Source organism: Aythya ferina (assembly GCF_964211825.1).
Source record: "Aythya ferina genome assembly, chromosome: 2".
NCBI lineage: Eukaryota > Metazoa > Chordata > Aves > Anseriformes > Anatidae > Aythya > Aythya ferina.
Window position 1 is genome coordinate 51,876,527 of NC_140297.1, and position 15,424 is coordinate 51,891,950.

The 15,424-nt window shown below is 42.1% G+C and overlaps 1 protein-coding gene across 2 annotated transcripts in view; it reads right to left on the bottom strand.

Annotated features, from left to right (window-relative positions):
• RNF144B (ring finger protein 144B) overlaps positions 1 to 14,859 on the bottom strand; it is an 80,429-nt gene extending 65,570 nt beyond the window's left edge. Inside the window, exon 1 of one of the 2 annotated variants that reach the window (XM_084508201.1) lies at positions 14,811 to 14,859. The gene's annotated coding sequence lies outside the window, so the exon portion shown is untranslated. The remainder of the gene's footprint in view (positions 1 to 14,810) is intronic. The other variant, XM_084508202.1, reaches the window with a different exon arrangement.
• Positions 14,860 to 15,424: the final 565 nt, after the last annotated feature.

Sequence of the window (15,424 nt, forward strand, 5' to 3'; positions counted from 1 at the left end):
TATATCTGATTACAAGGACTGTGCAAACTGGGACAAGGAAATCACTGTTCTCCTACAGCTTATAGAGCAGTGCTATTTAATGTTTCTTCCTCATCAACATACAGCAGGTTTTTCAGCTTTTTATTTTATTTATTTATTTACTTCTCCCCAAATGGTATCAGCTAACCCTGGAATAAACCCGCTGGGTGTGAGTTTCAGTCAGTGTAAGATGACAAAGCCTTTCCAGGCTGCACTAGAAATTCACACCAGCTAAGAATCACTCCTGACATCCACAAAATGTGTGATGTTTGGCCCTTTTCTGAAAGGCATGCATAAAGGAATTGAAAAACACTTCCAAACAAGCCCAGCTACGTTTTACACTCATTTCTTCCTACAGTGATCATGTATAGTAAAATGCCATGCAGCCTTGGGCTTCACAATACAAGGGCTTCTATCAATTAATGCCCAGGGAAGGAGAGAAATTTGAAGGTAGGGAGAACAGACAAGCAGAAAAAATATAGACCAGGTAGTTAGTTTAAAATAAAGCACTTGGAATGGGAACATGAAAAAAAAAAAAAAAAAAGTATAAAAAATTAAACCAATCAGACTGCAACATCCAACAGCCCCACCTCTCAAAATCACAAAAACTTGCTACATAACAGGCTGTATTTCTCTTCTTTCAAAGACACCAATTTCATTTTTTATTGAAAAGAAAAGCTTTATTCTAATGAAAATAATAACTTTCATTATTTAATTCACGATACAAACTGACTCGGACTTGTCTTCAATTCTAAGGACAACGCTATTATTTTGCATTAGTCTAAAAGAGCCCTCTAGTGCTCACCCAGTGAAGGCATAAAAAACTTTTAAATGACTGAAGAGCCTCCTTGCGAATTTCTACCTATCAGCTCCACCCAACTGCTGTAGCTAGCAGAAAGAAAGTAAATTTTAGACGCTGGGTGATACATCTGCATGAAGAAAGTTATTTTGGTTAATGGGGTTAAGCAGCATTTCAGCCAATCATTTATACAAATAAATATGTATTAATGAGTATTAATATTGAGAGCCTTCAGCCTTCAAAATGGACTAATTCTCTCATTCAGTCACCACTGCTGATAGTCTGCAACTAACGGGTAATGCTGCTAGCATCTCCAGAGTCATTTTTTCACTGGGGTCCCGTTCAGTTCACTTCATGAAGGGCCATCCCATTCCAGTTTGAAAAGGTAAAATCAGCTTAAGATTTGTTACTTATCCACATGTCCCACTCCCTCCGCTGGGCCAACAAATCTTCTGCCTGTGAAGATAAGCTATGGGGCACGGTGTGTCCCAGGACTATCAAGAGACTGCAGGTGTTACTGGTCATTCAGACACCCCAAAATACATCCAGCCTCCCACATGAGCTATGTCTCTCTCTTGTGGATCTCCTGTCTGAGTTACCAAGCATCTGAATCCCTCTGTTCTCACCTGCTGCTGCAGCCCCTGTCCATGGGCCAGCAAGATTTAGGAACTTTCCGGCTGAAAACCAACCACCTGTTAGATCAGGCCCGTAGTTTCTCTTATCACATGGCCACACGAGGGCCAATGCTTGCACAACGCAGAGGCCAGCCTCCATGAGGAAGGAAAAAGGGCATAACCACCTCATTTGGTGGCACGCAGTCCCACAGGCTCCACCACCGCTATCCTGACCTGCAATCACTTCTGTAGGACATTTGCTCTCAGCAAGAGAGGTAATTCTTCATCTAAACCAAAGAGGGGTGTGTTGTTTGTTTTTTCCTTTATGGAAGTAATGCAGTTAATACCAGTAAAAGTATCTTGACATTTTATTCCTGCTTCTTTCATAATTGATAGTGGCTTCTTATACACATTTCAGTTACAATTGAAAAAGAACTGTATTGACACAATGAAATAAAACACATTCAATCCATCTGTAAAGACCAACGTTACTTCTGTAACGACCTTTTGATTTTTAGAAAGCATGTGCAGAAGTTTTGAGAACAAAGTTTGATGGCAAAGACATCCCTTCTGCCAAGACTGATATGCTCGAGATGTGTCAGACTGCCACTCCAGCGTCCCTCAGACCCACAGCCTAGCGATACGCTGTGTACAAACAGAAATATTGCTAAAATAATGGGACTGGGAAGCATAACATCAGCCTTCGCCTCTTCAGACTCAGTCTTAGCTCTCACACATTTATTTGAAGGATTCTTCAGGGATTTGAGCGGATATTTTTGTGTTGCAGTTACTTTAAGTTCAAAAAGTGTGATTTTTTTTTTAATGGGGACTGAAAATGTCCATTCCCTGACCTCAGTTACCTGTACGTAAGGTTTACAAGAGCTGCTTTTAGCTTGCTAGCAGTAGCACAAGTTTCTTATCTAAATGTAAATGAAATTTATGTTTCCCATCAGTATCAATAAAATTATCAAGGGATAACAAGCAAAAGGAAAATACATAAACCCTGCAGTGATTTAAGTGTATGATATGACTCTGTTGAGGTCATTAACTGCAAGGTCAAAGCATATACAATTTTATGAGGAACAGCAGTACCAAAGAAGAAAACCTCGTTTTCCCAGAGGAAATTCAGTGCTTCTTTACTATTATTATATTTTCCCATCTAAATGAGTTCCATTCTCTGTGTCCTGTTATGATTTCTCTCTTCCTGTAACCTTTGATAGAAAATGAGAAAGCAGCATGAAAGAAAGCAGACTGACACGAGAACAAATTAATTATGATGCTCCGACACAGGGGTTTCGATTTTTTTCTTATATTAATGATAATATAGATTCATTTCAAAGAACCCTACCAGCCCCACTTCACAGAGATTACAGAGGTGAGAAGAACAGTTTGTTAAAACAAGCAATGATTTCCAAGGTCAGCAAAGAACTGTGTATATGATTATTTGACAGAAATATTTTCAAATATTTTTCACGACTCAAAATCATGTTTGACAGCTTCGATCAAGTCCACTGTTACAAAACCAAGGTTTTGTTTTCACCCTGACATAGCCAAAACTATTCATTAGTCTATCCCCTGAGAAAGGCATGATATTATGTATCCGATTTCTTTGATATTCTCCACCCACTGCCCACCACCCCAAAAAAAGTCAAGCTAAGGATAAATACATGCCCAGCAGATCTCTGTTCAGAGGTGACAGCAGAGGGCAGCTCAAGTAAGCAACCACATTTCCCTCATCTGGAAAGGGAAGAAGTTCTGCAAACACGTTAAGGAGAACTGCAGTTCTGTAGTTACAACGGTTACAATACTCCTGCCCTTCTCTGTTAAAAGTACATTGAACAGAGATCATGGGTGAGATATAAATGCAGTATTTCAGACCAGACAGTAATAGCAAACCAGCAGAAATCTGGCACCCAAGGACTTGGGCCTCCAGAGACAGATGGGGTGGACACCGCTAAGCAGTGGCTGCCCGCCTGGTCCAGCTGCCCGTACTCCTGCACAAACTGCCAGCAAATGGGGTTCTAATTCCTGACGTTATCATTGTCCTTTTACAAAAATACAAACCTTTGTGTCCATGGCTCCAAAGCACACATTTACCAACACTTGCATAATCAAAAAGAAAAAAAAAAAAGTGCTAAAATTCAAAATAATACATTAAAAAGCAAAAAATTTTGTCTTATTAAAAAAAAGAAGAAAAAAAAAGGAGGGGGGAGAGCAATAGGATTATAGGATTTGGGAACTTTTAATAGTATTCTCAATGTAAGTATTTGCTCAAAATTTAATAATAAATAGGGAAGGAAAAAAATGTTCTGGAAAGTTGTCTAGTTCCACAGTACTTCACTACGTACTTTAATATCTCTGGATATTTCTGGACTTACAATGATATATTGTACAAGCAGCAGGCTTAAACCTCCAAAAATAATGCAAGCGAACAAGCAGCTCGCTATTTCCTCAGGAGTTTCCCTAGCTGTTATGCTCTCAGGCTATCTGAGTTGAGCTGGAAGTAACAGCCTCACATCCCAAGCTCCTCTGTCAGAGGACCAAGGTGGAGAAGAAAGGACAGTGAAATGGCAGCAATGAGTCCATGCTCAGCTGGGCACCGAGAGGCAATAGCTCAGTGAATCCATAGACAGCAGTGAGCAGGATGAGGGCATTGCTTAGGGCCCCAAATCCCTGCAGCCAACCCAAGCTCACCGTCACACAGATGCTCTCGGTCACGCTGTACCAGCCCAGCTTCTCCCTTCAACAAATGCTTGAATTGACTCCTGCACACCCTCCTGTACCAGTGGGATCTCGTGTGCTGATGGAAGACGACCCTCAGAGCTCCACTGATGGCCAGGCTGCAGCTCAGAGCAAAGCCGTACACACGTGTGTCTTCTGAGGACAAGGAGCCAGGAGATAAACCGAATGAGGGGACTGGGAGCTAATGAGCATGCAATCAGTGCTGAAGGGCACGCTGAGCAGTCTGTGACTTTTTTTTTAATGCCTGCATTTTAGAGCATTTGCAAATTAACACACTCGGCAGGCTGGTGGGAATCTGAGTCATCTAAGGCGTAAAAATAAATGTATTCAGATGGCAAAACAACCAAGTCTAAGTTCCAGTTTTTAAGAGCCAAATTTCTAATGACAAAATAAAAGAAATCCCAATTCTAATATGTCCATTTTGACTCTGTCAAAAATGTAATGTTTTATTCAACAAATGAAATGTAGAGTTATTATTCAAACTACTTTACATTTGGTTTTAAACCCTCTAACTCAGCTAATCTTTGTGGATATTTCAAAGTCCTATCATTAAGACTGACTTTATATATAATGAAAAAGTGACATTTAATACCAGCTAAAAACAAGTTAGCAAAGGAATGAAAAGATTCAGTTTTGTTTTGTTCCTGACAAAAAACTTCTGATTTTTACTGCGTTTTCCTTTGATGAGAAAGAAAACTCATTGATTCAAAAGTAATTACAACTGTGAGGAAAGAAAAAAATCACCACTGAACTGAAACTTAACTCACACTGTAATTTATGATTGTAAATGTTTAGATGTGGTGCAATATCCCTCTAGGATCTTCCACTATGGTGCAACTGTGGGTTTCCCCGGGAAGAAGAGCCCCAGTTTGCCTCCGTTCCCTCATCCCTCTGCTGCCTGCCCACCACATCCACTGACCTAACCTTACCTTGTCCCCAAAAGGGATGGTACCAACTTCTCACTTGTGCCATAATAGCGGCAGCAGATGGGCTGCAAGGTCTGGGAGATGCTCAGAGCTTAAACCACTCCAGCTGGACCACGTCTCTTATCCAGCTATTGCCCCTCATGCTAAACTCGAGCAGTAGCAAAGGGCAGGGGAGGACAGGGAGCCAGGGACACCCCTTCTGGCAGCAGCACGGCCTCCGGCTGGCTTCAGTACCAAGGGGCACAGCCGAGGACAGCGATTCCCCTGGCTGCCCGGAGCTGAGGCAAGCAAGGAGAGGAGCTCCATCTAGCGAGAGCAGCAGGCACAGACCTGCTTGCTCGCTGCTAACCTCACCGAGTGTCCCACTGCACTGGATGGACAGGCAGGCGGCTGTGAAACCCTCCTGGTTTGGGCTGGAGGTGATGGTTTTGGCATCCTTCGCTCTGAGGAGACCGCTCCATGCTGCTCTTGTCCTTCCAGCTGCCTACGGGATGAACGCGCAGAACGGTCCCGCCAGGGCAGCAAAATTGCACGGAGAAACACGAGTTCTCTTCCCAGGTCCAGCACTACCTACTAACCAAGAGCAGTCACTGCATTCCTCTGCTTTCCTCCTCCCAGCCTCACCATACTGTACGCTGAAAGCATCTGGAAGCGTACCGCCATTTGAAGGCACAACTTCATGTGCCACATTTGTCCCTTCACTCCTCTCCTCGTAAGCTACAACTGAGCATCAGTTGTTAAAATAACCTCTAAAACATCCCGAAACACTTGAGTTTTGTTGGACTTCTTCAAATGCATATGAAAATGTCAATAGACATAAACAGATACACGCTTACATATTATAAACTATTTGCTAGAATAAAATGCAACATGCAAAGGAAACATGGGACGGTTCTCAGCTTTGCAAGGACAGAGCAAACAGAAAACAAGCATAAAGAAAAAAACACATTCAAAAAAAAAATATTTAGAAGTCCTAGTATATTGTGAGGATGAAACATTTCACATTCTGCCTTTTGGAAATAGGTGATTAAAGGTCTATGAACATACTCACATCAGCCCTGACACAAGAACGCGAGGCACAGGACCAGGTATCCCCCGAAGGGAGCAGAAACCAGTATCTAGCAGCACTTCCCAAAAAGCTGTTTCCAGCTGCTCTGAACTGTTTGAATTCATTTTCAAGACTGTTTTTCTGAGGTCAGGAGCAGAACCCACGCCAAAGAATGTGTTCTGTTTGGTTACTCAAAAGGGAGTATTTAGTTTGGGAAGCATCAGGAATGTTTAAGGGGACATATTTTCTAGCTTTTTGCAAGTTATTGCCTGGACAAATTCCAGGTTATTGGGCCTAAATTAGAGGAGAATGAAGTGATGTGTAACTATATAAAGGTTATAAAGACGTTTAATATTCATTATTGCACACCGGCTTTGAAAAGCAGTGTTCCTAGCCAGAACCACGTAGACTAGAGAGATTCCATATGTCCATCCAACTCGACCTATGCAGAAATTAATCGTAATTCCAGAGAAGGAAGAGACTGCCTCGTCCCTCCACTAACTGCATTCAAAATCTCCTCTTGCACAGCTTTTGCAGGATGGCCTTACTGTACGAGGCATCAGGGATGTCCACATGAGGAAGAGACCCTTGTGCTTCTTAGTGAATGTGGAAAGCTAGAAACACACATACCTGGGTGAACGACAAAGGTCTCTCACAGTTTACCGACACAGAAAAACATACCGTCAGCTACTGCAGAGAAGAGATTACAACACAAAATTCCGCTGCTCAATAGCTCCTGCCATGTGCAAGAAATTGAACAATCCGGGACAGCAAACTACTTCACATTCAACAAGAAAATTCAGGAATACCCAAAGCAGAAGCCAGAGTGGCACGCCAGGCATTCTGCACATCCTACCTTATTCCATGGGACCTTCTGTGGGAAGATACACCTTCAGTATCACGAAAATAACAACTTCAAAATATATATATCTAACCAATTGAACTTCACGTCTTCGCTCTCCACGGATTTCCAGGAAAAAAGCACGTTTCCACTCCACCGTTTGCAGAAAGAACGCTTGTTTACGCAGAGGCACTCGTGCTACTGACGCAAGGCTTGCCAGATCCTGCAGCTGAAGATGCCGTCGCCTCTTCTTGCTGCCTGCCCCACGTACCACCACCACCGACGGCCACTGCTGCAGCACAGCAAGCAACCTGCTCCTGCCTTACGACGCCGCAGTTCACGGTTTGCTTGCTCTGAATGTAAATCTGTGCTGGATGCCACTCGCGAGCTACCCTGGCTGCCCAGCTGCCGTACGTGCTGCCCTGAGCATCTTTGTCCGGCAGCGTAAGGAGAGGGGAGCAGAGAGCTGGGCGTCACAGCCTCATCAATCACCCTACCAAAACTTCGCAGGGTTTGTTGGCCAGAGCCCTCAGGAAGATTAATTTGAATCGGCTTTTATGAAGCAATAATTAAACCATCAATAGAATTTAAAAGTGACCGTAAGGCGCTTTTGTTTAATTTCTTTCGAAGTTAGCTAAATAAACAAAAGCCACTGCCAAAGAAGAGGATCCATAACAGATTTGAATGAGATTTAACTAGCACGCCTTAGAAGTTAGCTCATATTAACATTTCAGACTGTCCATGCAGTTAGCTTGGAATATTTCTTCTGAATGTTCCTATGTATACAAGCCCAGAAACTGCTACTCATTTTTCCTGAGACACCAAAATGCAGAGAAGACAGAGGGCTGTGTTTAGCCCTGGGCAGGAAGGTGGCTGTGAAGAAGTGTGAAGTGAGAGCATGCCAAGCAAGTATTTTTGAAAGTTACTCACAAAAATGACAAAAATGGCTCTGTTGCTTAGCTCATTTTTCAACTGAATTACTTAACCAGATGGAAAGCCAAGATATGTGACCTTCTGTGCCAAGTAAGGTCACCCTCCTTTTTTTTTTTTTTTCCTTTAATAGACTTTAAAAGTAGAAACTACTCTGAAAAGACAAGCAAAACTTTTGGTGAAAACTCAAGGTGAACACATTTTCTAAAGCGTGCTTGCAAAGGCAATTAGACTCACAAAACAAAATTATTCTAACGGTGCTCAGATTTCTGGGGGAAAAACACATAGATGTATTTATACCACCCTGATACTATTGATCATTCTGATGCTGGAAGTACACGTCACAGGCCAAATTCTTCTCTGGTAAGTCACCTCTTCAGCACACCAGAAAAAAAAAAAAAAAAATATATATATATATATATATGGCTACAGATTTTAAGGGAAAAAGAAATGACAGAGCTCAAGTCCTGCTCTAATGAGAACCATGGCATTTGTTTTTAAGATCTCATTTCTGCATTTCTGTAGTTTAACTCTGCTGTACTTTTCAGTGTCTGTACTCCCTCCCAGCAAGGCAGCTACACAGGCTCCAGCTGACAAACTGAACTGACATTTCCATCTCAGCAGTGATGCAGAAACTCTGCACAACTAAATCACTCAAGCTCCATCCTTCCCTTGCTGACTTTAATAGCAGGATATACCAGCTCCCAGGTTACTGTGGGCAAAAAAACCTTTCTCTGAGTACCTTCATTCAGAACTCATTTAAACCACTGGAAAGACCTCAGCAGGCTTTAGGACACAACAGATCTTATACACCATTTTAACTGAATTTAAGCAAATTTTTAAAGTTAAGTATGTTTACTTTTTGAGACCAAAATAGGGAGTTTTACAAACAAGCAGATTTAATAAAGCTGTAATTTTCTATAAAGCTTTAAAACCTGTTACAGCAATATCAGCTGTGTTACATTATTAGCTAAGCCTACGCTCCTGCACACATCTGTACAAACCTTGGGCTATGTGAATAGTCTACCTTTATTCCAGTAGGCAAATTAGGCAACTACTCTCAGAGGTATTTATAGCATTGGGATTTGAGGACCTATTTCTGAGAGGTGACAGGCAACCGCTTCTTCCAGCGTAGCAGAACGCTCAGGTTACAGGGCTCATGTGTGATCAAGGATCTTGTAACCAGCGCTGCAACCCACCTCCAAAAAGTCCAGTTCTCATCAATAATGAAAGCTGCTTTACACGGTGGCTGTAACTATCTCCTTAAAGCCTAACTAAGCATCCGAGAAGCCTTATCCCAGTAAAGGTAGCAGCAAATGTAGAAAGTGTTTACTCATGCTGATTTACAGCAGTTTAAATGCAGCAATGCACAAAGCCTCACCACTAGCAACCAGGGCACAGGTCTTTCATGAAACAAATGGTATAAATCAACTAAGAATAAATTAGAAAAAAGCAACAGATATATCTATTTTTTAAGTATTTGTTCATTGTTTTATCTCCAAAGTGATTAAACTCTCAGAGAGAAATAGCCAGGATAATAATATCAAATTATATATTTTTGTTTGTTTGCTTGTTTTATATATATACATGTATATGATAGCAACCTCCTTCATTTGCTACATTTTAAATAGGAAAATAACTGTTTTCTTTTTTTTTAATCAAAAGCAGGCAAAGGATTTTCCCATAAGCTTACCAGGAAAGTTAACCTCTGGACTAAAACCAAATAGAAAAATTCCATCAGGAAAGGAGAATAATTCATTAAGCTGCAAAGCCCACATTCAGCCGCAAGACCATGGTGAAAATTCTTATGTAGCTTTCAATTTCGCAGAGCACTACGGACTAGCAGCTAGTATATAACAAAAACGTACCAACATATTTCAGAGAAACCCAACTGAATTCAAAGCACAAGCGTTATGCAAAGTATCATACTTTGCTCTCAACCTTCATCTGATTTTCATGTATTAATCTTCAATATCCAGAACAAATGCTTAAAAATAGTAAGAATGTGGTCTGTCCCACAAAGACGTCCATGAAGTTATGCACGACTTGCTCCAAAAAGCAGCAGAAAATTTCCCTGAATCACAGGATTTGCTGGAAGTTTGACAGTTACATTTTTTGTCAAAAGTAAGCAGTTTCAATTTATTTCTAAAATAACTACGTGAGGAAGCTATGATGTTTATTTTGTAATTTCATATGCTGTAACACCTTCTTGAAAGCCGAAGCACTGTAGCAAATACCTGTAACAACAAAGATTCTGTATCCAGAAAAATGATGAAGTGTCACGTGAAACTATTTTTATAAAAGCCGGGAAGAGCAGTATCTGAAACCCTCCAAAAGCTTTTGAAAAATATGAAGAAAACCAAGACCCATTTTATGAATTCTGAAATCCTTTACAATTACTGGGAGCCACACATCTCTGTGCATACTGGACCATTCATAAGATTTACGAGAGACGGTTGCTCAGCATATGCCTAAAAAAAATCATCACCTTAACCAACACATGGAACAAACACCAGTTTTTAGGTTCTTTTGGCATTTCAAAGTCTTCCTTAAAATCTGCCTGCAATGTACCTAGAAGCACGGAGGGAGGACGCAAGAGACATCAGACCTGTGGATCATTTTACTCACTACCACCTCTTCGCCCTGACAACAGGGTACCAGCAGCAGCAGTTGGTTGACTGCTGGCTTGTTGCTGAAATCCTGAAAAGCACAGACGACGCACGTTCTGAAGTCACTTGCATAATAAAATGCATAGACATGCACAAACATAGATGGGAATATTTGGAATTAGAAGTAGGTCACCTTACATAGAATACACGTATATACAACATATGCTTGGTTTCCTGTCCAACAACTGTCACAGGTCACAACCTCTAACATCACGGAAGACAAAACTGGTGGTGTTTCACCTTGATGCATCAAGCACAGTGAGGCTGCTGCTCCATGGACAGCAAAACCACTCAGGGAGCTGGAAAAGGCATCATAAGCGTTTCTCTAGATAAACGTCCCTGTTAGTCCCATGGGGCTGTAGACTTTGCTAAGTTTACTTTGCTCTTTATAGGAAAGATGTATATTTACATTTTTCTTCCACTGTCTAGGCAGTGTGAACGGGAATTAATCAGCATTAATCAGCAGACCTGCAGCCTATCCCCAGTTCTGCTATTAAATGACAGTAAAAAAAAAGCAATAACATAGTCTGAATGAGTCTCAAAGTGGGGAAAAAAAATAAGACTACCTGAGTACCTAAGCAGATATCCCAAATTTGGGGTCTTCAAGGTTGTTTCACTTAAAACTGACAAATAGGTGGAGAAATCCAGTATTCCATTAATAGCAATTTCTTTATTTACAGCAAATGTACATGGGGCAGAAGAGGACAGGATATTGGAAAAGGTGAGACAAAAATAAATAAATAAATAAATAAACTCTTCTTCCAAGAGAATTATGATCTCTTCTGTTAATCAGTCTACACAGTTTATATATATATAATCAAGAGATGAATATTAACTAGCTAGCCTGTGAAGTTTCTGAGAAACTTTGACCAACTACCCACAGATGTGTGTGGGTAGTGATGTGACGTTATTCCTGGAAGGTCTATTTGTAATGTCCACATTCTAGAAGTGGTATCACACATCCTCAGGCAATCAAGCTCTGCCTTCTCTGGCATCCTTGCAACAGTTTTGACTTGTACAGGGATTACAGGAACCAGAGTGTTTTGCAGAACAGTCTAATTTGGGGAATTACATTGAGTAATAGAGTGGCCTGATATTGCCTAAAAAATAAGCAAAATAACTAAAGTACTGATTTGCATTTAAGTAACTACATACTTTTGTGTTTGGATATTTTCACCAAGGAGAAAGTCCAACTTTGTAGGAATTACTCAAAATGCACGTACATACACAATTCCACTGAACATTTGAAGATCCTATAGCTTCCATTCACTAGCCATCACGTAGTGTTGCATTTTTCAAGCATGCTTCAGAATATTCCTGTTAAGTATTTTCTCCACAGTATACCTGCAAAACCCAGGCAGGGAGACCTTCACAAACTTGTCTTTGATGACACAGAAAGTGACTCTTAGATTCACACACACACAAGACTGAAAACTTGTCTTCTAGCTCCATACTCCAAAAGCCTTTCTACTTTTCTTTTTCAAAGATGAGAATTTAAGCAATAAACAATACTTTGGTATAAAACAACTTAAATCTTGACCAAGTGTTTTCTAAAAGTCTTCAACGCAAGCAAACATTCTGTTTCCAGTAGGAAGACTTCAGAATCTATTTCTGTTATGGCCATGAAATAAAGACTGAAATATGAAAAAGTCTTTCTCTTTAAAGAAGCAATAACATTTGCAAAGACTACAAGCTTCTCTTCTGCACAGAAAGCTAAAAAAGGCAGAGCAGCTGCTCAAGATCAGTGAGTTTAAATCAGTGTCTTCCTCCATGAAGAACAGATGAAGTCCTTGTAACAAAATTAGGGGGAACTTGAATTCTGCATGACTGTGGCCTTCCCAGTAAATATCCAGTCACCATCCCCTTACAGTATTTCTAATCACTCCTACACCAGCGTCTTTGTTCCTTTATACCGTATTAAGGTACTGAATGCCCTCGAATTTCATTCGGGCACGTTGTGAGGGAAATCTTCCTTGTGTCAAAACATCAGGTGGACTCTTCACTTACCCACCTTAATTCCCGTAATCCAGATTGCTTTATCTGGCAATTACCAGGGTGCAGTCTTTATTTTAACCTCAGTGAAGGAAGACATTTTTATCAGTATGGCCACAGCTGCTAGGCAGGCATGATTAGTTTCACAGCTTTCAAACCTTTCCACATCATTTAAATGCACTATACAACAGCACTTTTCAAAACGATGGGCTTCAGCCAGCTAAATCCATTGGAGGAAGCAGGCGCAATTCAGTCCTCTCAGCCTAAATGTACTCCTCCTTTTACACTCCTTCTTAATCATCCCTGTGTATGGATGCCTCTTGGAACTATGTAATGAATGCATGTCAAAGCAAATCTACCACGCTCCAAACTTTAAATGAGAGGAATCAACTGAGATTTAGCTGGAAAAAAAATTATAAATGAAAAAGAAACATGGTGAAGAAGCATAGCCACAGAAGTCACAATGAAAGACTTTTTACCTTTGTACAACATTTAGCTTAGGGCTGCAGCTCAGCAGAGACTTTAGGATATTTACCTTAACTTTCCCCTTCAGATGACAAGCAGTTCTTTCAGCCTCACACTCCCAGTTAAGCCTTAAACCATCTTTCCTCTTCAAAACAAGAATACCGCTATCAAAAGTGGTACTTCAAATAAGCATTATCAATTTTTTTTTCCACTTAAAGCAGTATGGCAATGTTTAAGTAAGCTTTTGCCAAGCTATTTCTAATAACCAACACCTAAATGTCACATATCTGTTATATAATATGTTGGCACATTTTTCCCTTCACAGCCTTCAGTAAGTTAAAATGTCTTTCTAGGTTCTTACACTGCAGACAGACTTTACCTAAATACCCCCTAAGATGCATTTACACAGAACAAGGTCAAACCAGGAACCTGCTTTACGAAACTGTAAATCTTCTGGCCCCTGCAGCTCTATACCAGCCTCCTCTAACTTTCCTTGGGGTCCTAGACCACAGTGGAGCCCACCTCACTTTAAGGGGATGCTAGACACAGAAATCTGCAACGCCTTTGAGGTCCAGCCACCAGAGCGGAAAATATGAGCTTCCTATATTTAAGTTGTCTCTATTTCAGAATGTCATTACTGGAATTCTTTAAGACTTTTTTTTTTTTTTTTAAACTTTAAAAGTCCTTCTCATCTTGGCATTGCTATTTATGTGTGCGCATAAAATAGTTTCCCTAAAGCTTTTAGTTCTGTCATACCAGGATTTCCACAAAGAAGGCCATCAGTACCGAATGCTTACGGCTTTTAGCCACACAAAACACCATTGTAGTTTCTTGCCTCTACTAAAATCACGTGTTATATCTTTACTTCCAATTCTGCAAGTCCTGTTAAAGGGAATTATCAGTTAAAGTGTGTATTGTCCGATTTATAAATAAATCCTGTGCTAGAAGTCTGGCTTAAGCTGACAAAATCCACAAAATATGACACAAAAATTCACAAAATATTGAACAAATTCAGTATCCAGTGGCAGCCCTGCAAAGCCAGAATAACAGCACTGAACCAAACGGAACCACCACGGCGTAAAGTCAGGGCTGGGAGCAGAACTTGGCCACCTGGTGTTTACTCACTTCACTAAACCTAAAGCCCTGGTCAAACAATGAATAACTATATAATCTAGGAGGAGAAATGTCTGGAAACCCCGGGCGCGGAGGTGAAATGAGGATAAATGTTTCGCTCCCGTGCTGGACTTTCTGGATTTTGTTAAGTCTAAGCCAGACCATCGATGCTACTTAGACATTTTACCGTGAATAATCTCGGTGTGAAATTCCGCTTATTTTAAAATAAGGCACGATTCCTGGAGAGGAATCTCCACAGAGGAGGAATTTTGAAGCCGCTGGGCTGTCACATGCAGATGCACACACGTTTATAGGAGGTAGGATTTCCTTCTCTAGACGGTCAATAGAGTTGTTACAGCTCCGGACTGTAAATCCTTAGAACTTTAAATATTTATTGATGAGCCCAGTTCACCTATTCGGCGATAAATCCGCCGAACAGCGGGGAGGTTTCTCCCAGCAGCAGCCTCCCCCTGCCCTGGCAGCTTGCGCACCTCAGGCGTGGCGAAGCACGCCCCACGCCCGGGGATGTGCCACGGGCTCTTCGCACCCCGGCAAAACCGCGACAACCCCGCGTTTAAACACAAGCTCCCGGGGCCGGGACGGGACCGTCCCTGAGGAGAAGCGACCCTGAGGGGACCGTGCCGGGGCCCTACCTTCACCCGGGGGCTGGGGGGTGCGAGCCCGGCGGCGGCTCCGTCCTGCTCGGCGCCTCCCCTCGCCTCGCTTCGCCCTGCGCGCCCTCCCCGCGGGCGGGGAGCGGCGGGACCGGGGCGGGGGGAGCCCCCAGGGCCGGGCCGGGCCGGGCCGGGCCGTTCGGGGCGGCTGTGACAGCAGCGGCCGCCCGGAGCCCCCCGCTGCGGCCGCCCCGGGGCTGCGGGTCCCGTGTAATGAGAGGAGCGCCTGGGGATGGCGCGCTGCCTACTGCGTGCCTGGGGCTTCTGTAATTACGTGTTATCAGTAAATATCTATTTTGTTTTATTGTATTTTATTTTATTTTGTTTTACTGAAGTGCCACCAGCTTTGACTGCACACCCTTAAAAACTTTTGAGCGTGGGAAGTAAGCTTGTGTCCTCGGAACTGGGGGGGGGGGTGTGTCCAGGCTCGCTCCCCACCCAGCCCCGTTTTTTTGGGGGGCGAAGCGCACGAACGGCAGCGCTCCCTCCCGTGGGTTTTAATTACCGAGCCCACGCCGATCGCCGCAAGGCAAACAGCTGTAACGAGCTCATTTATTTATTTGTTTGTTTGTTTGTTTGTTTTTATTAACCCC